A 14,982-nucleotide genomic window follows, 5' to 3' on the forward strand; every position below is an offset into this window, starting at 1 on the left:
GAGATTTTGGGTAGCGAGGGTAGCGGAGGTAGCGGACCATAATTTCAAAGTTTCATCTATTTTCATCTACTTAGCAATTGTTTAAAAATATAGTAATTGCTAAATGTCAAACAATTACACCAAACTAGCAACCTTTAACGTGTCAATCAAGCGCAACACGGCACGCACTACATTCTGAGCTCGTATGGTTATGTCTGCCATGTGTGAGTAACTAGTGCAAACAACTACAGCCAGCGGGATCGACTGTACAGCCACGGTCCCGGAGAGACGTGGTACATCTACCGAACACTAACTACGTTCCTGGTTTTCGTTCAAGTTAGAGAAGGATATAGTGGTAAGTGCCCACTGCTTTGTATTCCTATATGACACTATGCGGCTGTAATGAAGCTATAACCTTTCCCCATTTTTGTCCCGGGTGACTTGTGAGCTGCAGCGGCTTCTACAAGTCACTCGACCCTAGGCCCCTGACCGTCTCGACCACTTCGGTATGAATGAAACTTGTATCATTATCATCTCGAAATTATGTCCTCAGAGTTGTCGATGCTAATAGCACTTTGAAAGACTTTAGTTGAATCTTGTAACGTCTGGAACGCACCTGAATGGGCTCGACAGATACATTGTATACGGTGGGACGCCGGGAACACACAGCACGGTATTCAGGGCACAGTGTGTGGTTAACACAGCGGCCGCCGTTGTGCATACCACGGCGGCCGCTATGTAATTCTTGATGCAGGGCCAGGCCGGGCCGAATAAAAAAGAGGTCGGCCAGTTGCGAGTTCGGCCATTAGGAGTATGGTTATATGATGAGACTACAGTGTTCTTCTATTTTCTAGGTCTCGCTAAAATTATAATGTGAAAGCGATGTCAATGTCATTCAAGAGCGCGATGTTTGCAAACTTCTTCCCCATGGAGGTTACCTCGCTTCAACGCTAACTACAGGATGAAAATCGGCTGCGCAGTGTATGTGGTACATCGTGTTTTGCTTTCCATTAAAAAAACTTAAAACCTACGATTTACTACCATAAAAACCATAGCATAAACGTTATTCATCCAACGATCAACGATTAAGTCATTGTTACTGCTTGCTGCGAAAACGAGCCCTGCCAGTCCTTGGCATGTTCTTTTGGGAATGACCATGCAAGCTACCCGAGTGGCAAAAGGCTACGGATTCGCAGCAATGTTTAACTGCCAATTTGTACCTTTCGATCGTACGCCCTACCCGCGATCTGCTGAAAGGCTGAGGGCCACCAATGTGTTTGTCAGAGTGGAACGTCTTTTCGTTGTTTACTGAATGTTCAACAAAATAACATCATAACATCACTGTTGAATGTGAAGAGAAAATGTACCCAATCATATAAATGTAAGTGGCCGACCTCTCCCACTGGCCGAGTTGGTCGGCGCGGGCACTGGCCGAGCTCGCAACTGGCAGACGGCCGGTCGCAGTCCTAGCCCAGCGTACGACGCTGTTTGTTCCCGGCCTTATACGGCCTCCCCGGTCCGTATAACTCTGGGGACACACAGCATTGTAGACAGGGCTAGGGCCTGGTCTATCAAAGTCACCAAAAACTATGAACAGCTGTCTGCGCGCTGCGCTTGTCTGAGCTCTGCATTTGTGTATCGAAACAGCTAATTGTTTGTTTCAGAAGCCAATTTTCCCAGGAAAGATGCATGATATATTCAGTAAAACGTCATGAAACAAGAAAGATATGACAAGGTAGAGGTGAGCACAATTAGCGACAAGAGAGTGTTGGGGTCGAAACGGACAGGTGTCGAGGTGACTTACTCCGAGCCCGGGACTCAGTCCTACTGCAGCTAACATTATGAGCTCTGTCTCCAAATATCTCTAATCTTTCAGTGGAAGCGCAAACCGTGCGCGTCTGGGCCATGTCAAACATGTGCTTCCAAAGGAAATCTGGAGATATTTTGAGACAGAGCTCACTCTTCTTTTGTTCAGTTGTCCCTTGGTCCTTCGCTATTGTGACCCTTCGTTCAGCCCTTTCCCAGTGAATGTAAGCCTTTACCATTGGCGTCACATTGCCTACATGTGCATTCAAATCCAGCTTAGAATACCTAGGCCAGTCCAAACATTCAATAATTGTTGTATCTTAAGGAATGCTCTTTCCCCTATATATTTCCTCTTTGTCTACATATATTTGAAGTTTTTCTATGGGCGTGGGTGAAAGAGAATTTTATTATATTACATCATCAAGTGAAGTAAGAATACTTAGATTATGTGTTAATATTATAGTGTTCTTGGGAGTTTGAAACTAAGTCTTGGCTTATAAATATAAAGTTCACGAGCATATCCTTTGGGAAAAATTAATCAGAAAGTCAGCAATGCTGAAGGGGTAAGCCTAATTTATGTTTCACATTCCATAATCATGTACCAAGTTCCCATGTCTTATGGTTTGCGATTCACTCAGAATTTAATTCAGATGCGTGTCTGACTTTGCTGAGAATAAATCTACATGGAAGCATGAACAATCTTTATTTCCTGGCATGCTGTACTATCAATACATTTTCAAGATTTCAGTGTGTTAACGCTCATGGCATGTTTCAATTCCCAATAACAATCAAAAGCTATGTTTCTTGTACCAAACTAAACTAAGGGAGACTTCAGTGATTATGAGCAATGGGTCGGGGGTTGATTGGTATGCATGAGATTCAAGGAGACACTCCGATCCTTTTTTTTCTCAAATTCTGCCCTCCCCAAAGCTTGTATTCACAAATCAAATGAAACCGTCCACTTCTTAACATCAAGGTGGCAAATTCTCTGACATATTGGGGAATAGCAATTCTGTTTACATAGTAATATAATAAATCTTGCAAATTGCAACATCAATGGTCTCCACGATTGGATTGAAAAATTGTGCTGCCTCATTTCCACATTTTAGCATAACAATATTAGCATACTATTTGCATAAAATTTAAGTACCTGTCACAACTTTCCTCAATAGTCACTCTACACAGTAGACATGATGATCACATGATAAATACACTCTCAAAAAGCAATCGAGAATACTACATGGAACTTCACTGTGTATCAAGTGAAGTTACATGTAGCATAAAACCGGTCAGTTGTCTAGAAAAAAATGTCCTTTGAAGTTGAAACACTTCGTAAGAGTATTGACAATGATAAATACTGAAAGGTTTAAAAATACAGAGTTGAAAGAAGAGTCACATCCCAAAGTGGCCTTACATGTCTTATACAGTATTTTGTTACATGTTTTGTAAGAGGGTAATTCCAGCACGCTGCCACATTTAATGGGCCTGTGGAGAACTGTGATTATAAAATACAATTTTATACTCTTTTAATGGGGTCCAGTAGCTAAATTAGTGACAGAAGTTGCAGTTTAGGGCTTCATCAACTTGATTTATTTTGAATCATGGGGGGAAAGGTTGTAGAAGTGGTGATAAAGACTTAGAGTCACAAGCTTTCATTTTGAACTCACTTCGGTGTGTATGTGATTTGTTCTTTTAAAGCTATAGGAGTTGGGTGAAGATGTTGTCATGGATACCTGTCCTAGGACACCACCATGGATCCCAGTCCTGAGGTCGCTGTCATGAATTTCTGTCCCAAGGATGTTGATCATAAAAGTGATAATTGTAAGTTATGAATAATTTTCCTAATGCAGTATAAATATATGCCAGATAGACTTAGATGGTATCATGCACCTAGAAGTCATGTTATCATGGTACAAATACTGGGCAACAGTATGTGTGTACATATAGGAATAAATATGACCATTTTATGCATTTGTTGTTGTTACTTCCTTGTTTTGTCATAGTTGAGCAAAGGCACTTCTGCAGTTGTGGACTCAAATAACCATTGCTCATTTGCATATCAACCAATCCGATCACTTCAAAAAAAGATAAACAAGATCAAAATCAAACACTCACATGATGAACTACATGTATACTATACATAAATTTCATTCCAAAGTATCACTTTGTTTGCTTTTCAATCTTTTAGGCCAAAAATGAAGTTGGTTTCTCATCATCAATTTATTAATATAGACCAACTGCATCAACCTCCCTCCTAAAATATCAGGGGCTGTACGTGCCATATACATGTACCTGAAACTATCAATTGCCAAGAAAATTGCAAACATGATAGCCTGTGCATGTTTGGTAAATAAACTTTTTCCCGGTGCCTTGGGATTCATCAACTGTCTCAGAATGCTGCACATGCTCTTGTTCTTGCATCTTGCAAATTTCTTGGGGGCATGGTGCTCACAGAACATGAAATTGATAGACTGGAAGATCAGGCTTCATTAAAGTCTAGAGTGTTTTAACTGAAGGATATTTGGCATTGTAAGTAGATCAAGTCTCCCGTTCAGTCATTTGAAAATATGAGAATGAAAGTTACTTTGTTTTTAAAAGCTTCTCATTTTTAGCCTTCTTTTTCCTCTATCATGATTTGGGAATATTCTCCTTGTTAATTGTTTTTTTTACCTAAAAGGTAGTAAAACTTGTGAAGCAAAACATGTCCCATACATTGCATTTTAACATAGACTTGAAGATTTGAAGGTCCCTGAAGACAGAGATACTGTAAACATGATTTTCAGACTAAAGCTGTTACAACATATAAAGCCAAGTGGTTGAAAATACATATAGTTATGGCTCAATACTGCTTTTTACTGACTCTGCAGGTGGGAAAGTGATACTGTCTGGCAGGTGTTCCCAAGTCATGATTGAGTAGTGCTCATAAGTTATCTCTTCTTCTGCAATGTCAAATACAGACAATTCTGCATTTCTAAGATGGATATTGAGTTACATGACTGCAGGTAAAATATTTAGTTTTGCTAAATGATTTATACATGGTGTATGCTATTTTTTGCTTTGCTTCACTTCAAGGGAAAAGATGCAAAGGAAAAGAAAGCACCATGTTCTTCTGAAAATGGGAAAGAGAAGCCATATAAAACTGGTCAGTGAATTGTTAATGATATACTGCACCTTGCCAGTGTACTGAGTGGTTGTAAGGACAACACAGTACATGTACATGTGCTTGCCTGTTAAGTTGTGAGTTTACCTGAAATTAAATAATTTCCTTTAATTCTTAAGTTAAGGGGAAATTATTTTGGCAACTTGCAGTCATTAGGGCCTACAGCCAGTCAGTATGTTTCTAGATATAGACCTCATTTATGCACACTAGAGGGACACAGTACAATAAATTACCCACAATACTCTTTGATTTGTATCCTTGAAGGTAACATTTCTAAAAACTTTTCAGTTCTGCATGTAAGTACTAGTGTGCAGCATCAGAATAATTTTTAAATAATATCTAGTAAAAGTATGTTTAGATATTTCAGTGAAATTTTGAAAATAACCACTAAACAACGTAAATGTCACATTCTGCGGGTACTACAAATGCCATACTTTTTAGGTAGCAAGTTATGACAAACTGAAGGAGTCATTCTCTCAGAAATCTTAGCATGCAAACTTCTTTTGTCATTTTCATTGCAAAAAATCAATATCCTTTTGTTTCATAAAACAGGTGCAACTAGTCTCCCTACTTTCCATCACATTATTCTGTATGCTGAGGACAATCTCTGGCAAATTTCACAAAAATGCTATCTCCTCTCTCAATTATGCATAATTTTCCAAATTATTTAAAATGAGAATTGAGAAGAATGGTGTGCATAAAAGTACGTTTTCAAAATTTTGATAGATAGTCTGTGAATTTGTCTACACATGGGAGACATAGTAGACTTCACTCAAGTATCTCCGAGGATACAAATCGCAATGAATTATGGAAATCTACAGTACTGTGAGGGATGAATGATCATCGATAGGGTTTCTTTGTTCCTCTCACTCATGGCAGCTTGGATGTGGCACTGACGTTGAAGTAATGGTGATATTAAACTCTGGAATTTTATTCTCCTTCCCAAGTTTTCTGCAGTAATACCTCTTCTTGACCTTTATCCTGTCCTTTCTTCCCTTTTTAAGTGAGGTATAAACTGCTTTTGTGAAAAGATCTCCACCATCTCTGAGTCTGATCCTGTCACATCCGAGTTCCATTAGATATGTGTATAAATACATGTAGGTTGCATATATTCATATTATCAAAACCAGATTCTGTGGTATCCAGGGAAATTCAGTGAAACCATTTTTATATTGACCATTTTTCAAAACAAACTATACAAGCCTAGTTGACTGCAACCTATCTATTCAGAACAACTCTCAGACACTGTGTTTGTTCTCTCAGAACAGTAGCTGTAAGTTTTGATGATTTATTATTAATTTTGTTCTCAATTGTACCAACTGTACTGTCTTCTTCTGTTGCGAAAAGCACGTTGCATGTCCAGTGTTCAACTTGTGAAGACAGCATACATCATATATTAAATTGTGATTGTTAGCAAATTAATTTTAGTCCACACCAAAATTCACAGTGCACTTTGATGAGGTGAAAACTTGACATTTCAAGGGAGAAGAAAAGATAGTTAAGTTGGTAAAAAAACAAAATAGTTTTTTTTTAATCAGAAAAGTAACAGGTGTATTGTACTGTTTTAAACTTAAATTAGACTGTCTAATGATGTGTGTTTTTGTGATGTCTACACAAATGTGTAGTTTATGTATTACAGCTAATCAAACCAGTCTCAAAGTGGCCTTTCAGTTAGGATGTAGTGGATGCTAAAGGTAGCTTTTATCTATACTGTATTGCATTATTCAAGTTAAATTCCATAGAAACTATGTCAGTTAAGCAAGTGATCTCCCTCCATTCAACCCCAGTGCTTCAAAATCTGAGACAGTACCACAGACTGCTTCGCTTTAACAAGGTATATCTGTGTGATTGTTTGCTTTGAATGGGATCTTTAAAACTGGTTCCTTTGTAAGAGTCATGGCATGGATTTTACTTGGGAGGGCTTAGGAAGGAATTATCATGGGGTAGATAGAATATTAGACAATGTGAGGGCTAATACTCAAGTGTAGGCTATCATTGAACAACACTAATTTTGATGCATGGCAGTATCTTGAATCCATATAATCATCTTTCTACCAGGCTCCATAGACAAACCATAGAAATAAATACCACCTGGGAGAAAGAGGATGAAACAAACTGACATCCTGAGCATGTAATAAAGAGTTTAAAACAATGATCAAAGGTTCAGTGTCCTCATGTCTCTAATTTTAAATTGTTCAATTTCTCATTTCTTACCTTTCCATAGGAAGGAAGCATGCTACATTCATGGATGAAAAGTACCACCGACTGAGGCTGCGGAAGAAGCCATTGACAGGCATTTTTGTCACAGTAACAAAGTCTGAAGCTGAAAATTACCTAGTACAGGGAAAAGTTTTGTACAACAGGGACTGGAAATAACTGAAATGGCATGTTAAAAGCTGAACCATAGCATTAGGAAAGCAAACATTTACAGGAGACTACAATTTCACATAGACTACTCCCAGGCAATGCAAATGCAGGATCATATTAATTATCACACTGGTATGATTAGTCCACCCCCCATGAGGATTGCATCTTCATATAAATGATACATACATGTACAAAGGAGTAAAATTGATATGATGATGTAATTCTCACAAACTTAAATAGCTTTTTAATCCCTAGACACAAGGACAATGTATTTGAGCATACATATATGCAATGTTACTTTCTTTCTGATATTATCAAAATTTGCCAGCCATTATTATTTTTATGTCTGGAAATATTACTTTGGCAGGTGTGAACTGAGGAAAGTGCACCATGACCCACGTATGTCCAGTAATTTTCTTCAAATGTGATAAGATCTGAAATGTCAATGTGATGGCCTGCTATCAGTTTCACTTTTTATCATGCAAAGGGCAATACAGAAAAACAGCAACTTTGTTGGTGATTTTGAGTCTTCTCACTGAATTGCAAGCACAAACATTGTGAATTTCAAATAAGATTTCATTCAAACATATTTCTTTTCATCACATGCAAGAGGTCTCTATATATTTCAATTAAAGCACCTATTTACCAATTTGAACTGTATCATCTTTTGTGAGTTCTTTTTCAGGGGGTGTCATAATGTTAGTTGCATTATGGATGAACAAGTTCAACATCACCTTAGAGTTGATGTTGAGTATTGTGACTTTTGATGGAAAAATGCCTTTACAGATATTTTCTTTGCATGTGTGTTTCATCTTTCATGTAGTGAGAATCAGCGCTATACGATATCTTCCTTTCACACTAATTTTGCTCCTGAAGCACAACACTTCTTACAGACTGCTTCATAAGTGAGATTTTAGCCTGCTGCAATGACACATGGCTTTATTCAGATAAGTGGATTGTCCTCAGTCCTCCATCCTCTGTGTTCCATCAACATTCATCTTCTTTTCAGGAACTGCTAGTTCAGTTGCAGGTTCTTAAGGATAACTGAAGCTCAAATTTTGGATATTTGTATTTTCCAGCAATTTCGTTGGTTTTTTGTCAAAAAATCTTCGCCTCTGAAATCATTTGTTCTATTGGTCTGAAATTTGGTATGTGGTTTGCTAGAGGTAACAAGTTTGTTCGAACAATTGTGGAATTTGTAAGTCTGGGACAATTCCCATTTTTGGTCAAAAAATCTCTAAAAAGAGTTTGTTGCACAAGTTTGAAATTTGATGTGCAGGTTGCTAGGGGTGACATGTCAGGTTTGTCAAATTGCAGTGATTTGCATATTTTTATTTTGGGTCGGTTTTTCCTGTTTTTGGTCAAAAAATCTTCGCTGACTACCAACTTTGAGCCAAAGGGATTTTTTGAGTGACAAAATATTAGAAACCTGTTTCAAGCCAAATGATATTCGAGAGTATGCAGCTCCAAGATTTCATTTTTTCTGGAAATTTTGTTCTGTTTATCACCTACTCTGTTGGCTAAAGTATGTCAAAATGTTTGTATTTATCTGTTAAACACAGCCTGTATGTATATTGTCAACCATTGTTACTGTGAAAAAGTGAATTTCAGTTCAGGCTATCCAGACTGTTTAGAAAGCTGAAAGCACTTCAGCATAATTAGTGGCAAGCAGGTGCAGTTGACTCTCACCACACTATAAATATCAAAATTATCATGAGTGAGCTATTATACCTCTACTAATCTTCCTGTAAATCTTCTTATGTCCGTCACATTCTTATTTCAATAATGAAATACTTTTCATTGAAATTATACCCTGTAGGTGCAAATTAATGTTTTTATTTTTGTTGTTTAAAATAATTTGCGTGATTGTTTGCTAATGAGAGACAGATGTCTACAAATTCACCATATATACGGCTTAGTTATCTATGTGAGTTAAGCAAACTATGTTGACATCACTGACAAACATCTAGGCTCCTGTCGTTATTACAAGTAAATCAGTTGCATAGAAAGATGGTATTTGCACATTTTCCATTGCAGTGTATGGCTGCGTTCACAAAAATGAGGGGGAGTCGAAAATTTTTAGGGTAGTAGAGGGGGGACTTGAAAATTTTGCTCTGCCTGAAGGGGGATATAAAAATATTTTGCTTCCCTTTTTTACAATTCCAAGGTTTGGTGGGTAATTCAATGAAAATTGAATAACATTTTAATGTCATCCAATTGTTCTAATGTTAGCAATAATTAAACAAGATCTGGAAGCATTTTGTCGCATTTCACTATTTTTGTCTTGAAAAGATGTACACTGTACATGTATGTATTTTCATAAAAAACAAACAAGTAGGCCAATTAGTATCGGAGCACTGCTGCACCTGTTAGCACCTGTTGATAATTTTTTCAATATTTCTATGGCTGTCTCCCTACAGCATGCTGAAACACACAATATTTAGTTTGTCATCAAAAGCCTGCATATGTGAATATTTGGTGGTAATTGAATTATAGACTCCAGAGTAAAGTCATTTTTCTGTGATACAAATGCAGGATACATATTCACAGACTGTGTTCGCAAGCTGAATACTTGACAGTTCGAATTGCAATATGCTGTAGGAAAAAGAGCAAGAATGCAGTTGTATAAACTGAACAAATTATTTTCAGAATTATCAAAGTTAATACTGCTCCTGCCCTGCTGCTGCTGCCTATGGACAGTGTGACTGTCACTGCATACCAGCAGTGACAGAGATAGCTCTGACTATGAAATAGCTGAAGGAGAGTTTGGGTCATGTGACGCTCATGGCAGGGAAACATACTTGTACATAAGATCAGGCCAGAAAGCAGCACATGGAAGAGTAGGAGACTTGAAAGTTATCAGGGAGTTTTGAGTTCTGGCATATGAGAATAATCAAATATTAAAGAAAAAAGATGGGGGTTACCATGCTAAATTTTCTAAATTTTCACATTCTCATAGTAAAATAATAAACACAAATTAAAGTAAAACTTTGTTCAGTAAAGACTAATTTATATGAAAAATGTGACTAATTGGTTTGATTTTACCAAATTTACCATTGTTACACCAAATGTTTCAGAGATTTAAACGTTTATTTGATAGAATATTTTTACCTACAGTATTGTCAATTTCGTAAACCTTTAAGCATATAATGTATGCAGAAATTCACAATTTGCATACTCTCATGATCGTCATTTTGTGTGTTCTTCAGCAGGTGCCATTGGCATGGCCAGAGTTGGATTTAGCTAAAGTTGACTTGGACTGATACATCAAAAAAGTCCACTGATGTGGTTAAATATTAGAGAACTTGCCTTAGGAATATGGCTCTACAAATTGCTAATAACAAGCAGTGTTGTACATCTTTGAGCAGAACTGCCAAATACATGTTTTTTTTCTTTGAGTGCATACCTAATAAATATGTGGCTCTACGACTTTTTTTTTTTTTGGGGGGGGGGGGTGGATCAGAAAAATAAAATTTCAATCGCGATTCCTCCAGCCCCCACTAACCGTTATATGTGAACCCAGCCTAAGGATAGTCAAATTTAAATGCATCATTTTAGCTCATGTGTTATTAATACATAGCTTATGTCGCAGCGATGTCTGTGTGTCTATTTATCCATCTGTTGGCCGTATATCTCAAAAACGGCTCATTAGATTAGAATCAAATCTGGTACATAAATTTAGTTAGCAAATGGCAAGACTGATTAGTTTTTGGTGGGTGTGGCTTGCATACTTTTTGCTAATTTGCATAATTAATGATTAAATAACTGATATACATTGAGAATGACTGTACACAATTTGATTAGATTTGCTACAAATGTTGATCACACAAGGATATATCAGCTGTGAAAGATAGTAAGGGGTTACATGAAAGATTATAGCCAATTTGCATATTTAATGAATTGTCCTAATTAGGTATATATAGTTATATGGATTGACTCTACAAAAGTTAACAAAACTTGCAATGTATATAGAAGATACTATATAACATTATTGAAAGTTATCAAGCATTTTTACTTCATGGCAATTCCTAATTGCATGTTTAATCAACTTTTTAGCTCCGCTGTCAGTCAAGCGGAGCTTGTCAAATAGGTTGATTTTCCGTCATTGTCCGTCGTCGTCCGTCAACAATTGCCTCCTCCTCTGAAACCGCGAGTCCAATTGCTTTGAAATTTTATATGCAGTTTATTTGGGGTGACCTCACTTAAGTTTCTTCAAATCGTGGTGAAATTTGCATATTTGTATTTTTGGGGCATTTTTTGGTGTTTTTGGTAAAAAAATCTTCTTCTCTGGAACCACCTGTCTGATTGCTTTGAAATTTGATATACAGTTTACTTAGGGTGACTTCGGTCAGATTTCTTCGAATCGTGGTGAAATATGCATATTTGTATTTTTAAGGCAATTTTTGTCATTTTTTGGTAAAAAAATCTTTAAGAATCTCCTTCTACAAAACTACCAATCAGATAGCTTTGATGTTTGGTACATATGTCCCTTGAGATGATCTATTTCAGATTTGTTCAAATTGTGCAGAAATATGCAAATTTGCATTTTAAGGCAATTTTTGCCATTTTTGGTCAAAAATGTATTTCTCAAAAAGTAATGGTCTGATAGTTTTGAAATTTGGTATACAGGTTTCTATAGATGAACTAAGTAATACGTATTGAATTTCTGATGAAATCTGTAATTTTGTATTTTTGGGGCAATTTTTGCCATTTTTGGTCAAAAAATGTGTATTTCCAAAACTACTCATCTGATAGCTGTGAAATTTGGTATACAGGTTCCTATAGATGAACTCAATGATATTTGTTGAAATTATGATGAAATCTGCAATCTTTCTTTTTGGAGGCAATTGTTGGTCAGAAAATTTTATTTTCAAAAAACTACTCATATCAGATAGCTTTGGTTGGCATGTTCCTAGGGATGATCTGATGTGATATATTCAAAGTATGATAAAATTTTCAATTGTGTATTTTAGCAGCTATGGCCACTGAAATGAGCTATCAAAGATTTCCACCTTCTTCATCAACATGTGTCAAAAATAGTTATTCTCTACATAAATACAGCGGAGCTATATCGGCCGCTAGGTCGCTTGTCTAATTAGGGATATATATCTTGATTGACTTGACCAAAGTTGATGAAACTTACTAAATACGCTGAAAACACTATGATTCAACAATATTCAAAGTCATTAAGCATTTTTACTTCAGCAATACCTAATTTGCATGTTTAATGAACTTTCCTAATTAGGGATATTTATCTGAATTGACCCCCGAAGTTTACAAAACTTGCTATCTACATTAAAGATACTGTGATACAACATTATTGCAAGTTGTTAAACATTTTAAATCAGCCAATTCCTAATTTGTATCTTTAATGAACTTTCCTAATTAAGGATCTATATCTTTATTGACTCAACCAAAGTTGATGAAACTTGCTATGTACATTGAAGATACTATGATAAAATAATATTAAAAGTCATTTAGCAATTTTACTTCAACCAATTCCTAATTTGCACACTTAATGAACTTTCCTAATTATGGATAGTTACCAGGATTACTTGATCAAAGTAGGTGAAACATGCTATGTACATTGATAATACCCGGTTAAAACAATATTGAAAGTCATTTCGCATTTTTATGTCATCTAATTTGCATATCTAATGAGCATTCACAGTTTGGCATACGGAACATAAAGGACTTGACCAAAGGCAATTACACTTGCCATATAAAGTGATGATACAATGAGAGAAGTCCAAGACAGTATATTTCAGCTAATTATACATTTGTATACTTAATGACCTTTAGAATTAATATGTGGTGAATATTATTTATGATGTTGATCATAAAAAAATTTCAATGAAGTTGCAAACATGTGGCAAAAGATTAAATTTACGCAAAACTGCAATATGTAATGAAACATGTGATCAGTTCATATATGGTCTGCTGTGACATAAAGATGCATTAACACTTGTCTCATGTCGAGCGGTGCTTGTTGATTATTTGGTCATTTGAATATCCATTCTTTGGGCTATATGTCCAGAATTGTTTCACCTTTTTTTATCAGTCTATCATCCAACGGGCGTTAGCCCAATTACAGGATGAGCACAACACTGTGTTATAGACTTGAACTCACCGTTCTCCAACAGTGAGTCATTTACTCTGGACCTACCCGCTCTTGAACCGGGTCTCGAACTCACCATCCTCAGATAGTGAGTTCATTACCCTATCCACTTGTCAAAAGTGTCTCCAACATCGAGGTAACCTTGCATTTCACATGTACTCTCATCATACTGTAGTAAATAGTACTATACGTACAGTTTTGAGTGCTGAGCTTGCTATGTAACTGTCCATTTGTATCTTTAATGGATTATCATTTTTTCCGCCAAAATCAATAATTACTCAAATTAAAATATTCACCGTATACTACTAGTATTAAAGTACTAAGTATGGTTTGTGGAGCACAATATGCCATATTTCAGGATTTGCTCAAGAAGATGTCATGTGCATGACTTTTCAGATCACAGTCATACCTTCCAAGATGTGCACCACACCATATCTTTCAAATGCATGCCCATTGAACATAGTGACCACATAAGTCTACTTTGATTCATCAATTGAGTGTCTGTTTTTCCTCATTCAGCAAATCGTGTGAACAGCATGGTTAATTCTGTTACTTTTGGATTTTTTTCAAGTAAAGCAAATGTATTTAACAACTTGTTCATCTGTACGTGTAATTTCTTAAATAAAAAACCCTGATATCATGAACTTTGGACTATTTTTAGCATTTTTATTCCTTGTAACAAATACAGTCACTGTGTCTTTTTCAATTCCCTCAAGATAATGAAATCCGGAGAATTTGTCTTCACGACACAGTGTGTACAATCAGCACTGGTATCACTACAAATTGAATTGAAATGTGGACTTGAATTTGACAACAATAAAAAAAGGTTATTACTAATATGGTCGCTGTGTTGGGATACTAAAGAATAGGTTTTTCATAGTGCAGTAGGAAATAGAAATCCAAACTTGAAACACTGAACAAAATTACTGAAAATCATGGCCAACAATCACAATTAATACTGAATTCACTTTAGAGGGGATGGTTGAATTTAGCACTGGTTCTTATTGTGCAAGCAATCGATGCTGCACTCAACAATTGAAAAGTACTCAACATGATACTTTGTGAACGTAGGAATTTCGCCTGAAATATCAGCAGTGCTTGCCCTTTATTTGTCAGCACAAGAGCGAGCTGAGTAAGAAGAGCAAGTTTGAAAAAATTCTACTTGTATGACTTATCTCAGAGTATGCTTTCTTCAATCAATTGCAGAGTGTAAATCCTCTTGAAGTATCTCTTTTTTTCCTTTAGTCCTTAGTTAAATACAACTTTTCTTGCAAGGTCTTACTTTGAACTATATTACTGTATGTATGTATGTATGTATGTATGTATGTATGTATGTATGTATGTATGTATGTATGTATGTATGTATGTATGTATGTATGTATGTATGTATGTTGTATGTATGTATGTATGTATGTATGTATGTATGTATGTATGTATGTATGTATGTATGTATGTATGTATGTATGTATGTATGTATGTATGTATGTATGTGCGGATGTGCGTGCATCTACATCAAAAACTCCAAAACCACAGCACCTACCATCGTATTACT

The 14,982-nt window shown here is 36.2% G+C and overlaps 1 long non-coding RNA gene across 1 annotated transcript; it reads left to right on the top strand.

The window, feature by feature from the left end:
• Positions 1-23: 23 nt before the first annotated feature.
• On the top strand, positions 24-7,917 carry LOC139130800 (uncharacterized). Its single transcript, XR_011551976.1, has 4 exons — positions 24-334; positions 3,484-3,606; positions 4,858-4,927; positions 7,170-7,917. It is a non-coding gene; the product is annotated as an uncharacterized lncRNA (long non-coding RNA).
• Positions 7,918-14,982: the final 7,065 nt, after the last annotated feature.

The sequence above is a fragment of the Ptychodera flava genome, chromosome 4, assembly GCF_041260155.1.
Source record: "Ptychodera flava strain L36383 chromosome 4, AS_Pfla_20210202, whole genome shotgun sequence".
Classification (NCBI taxonomy): domain Eukaryota; kingdom Metazoa; phylum Hemichordata; class Enteropneusta; family Ptychoderidae; genus Ptychodera; species Ptychodera flava.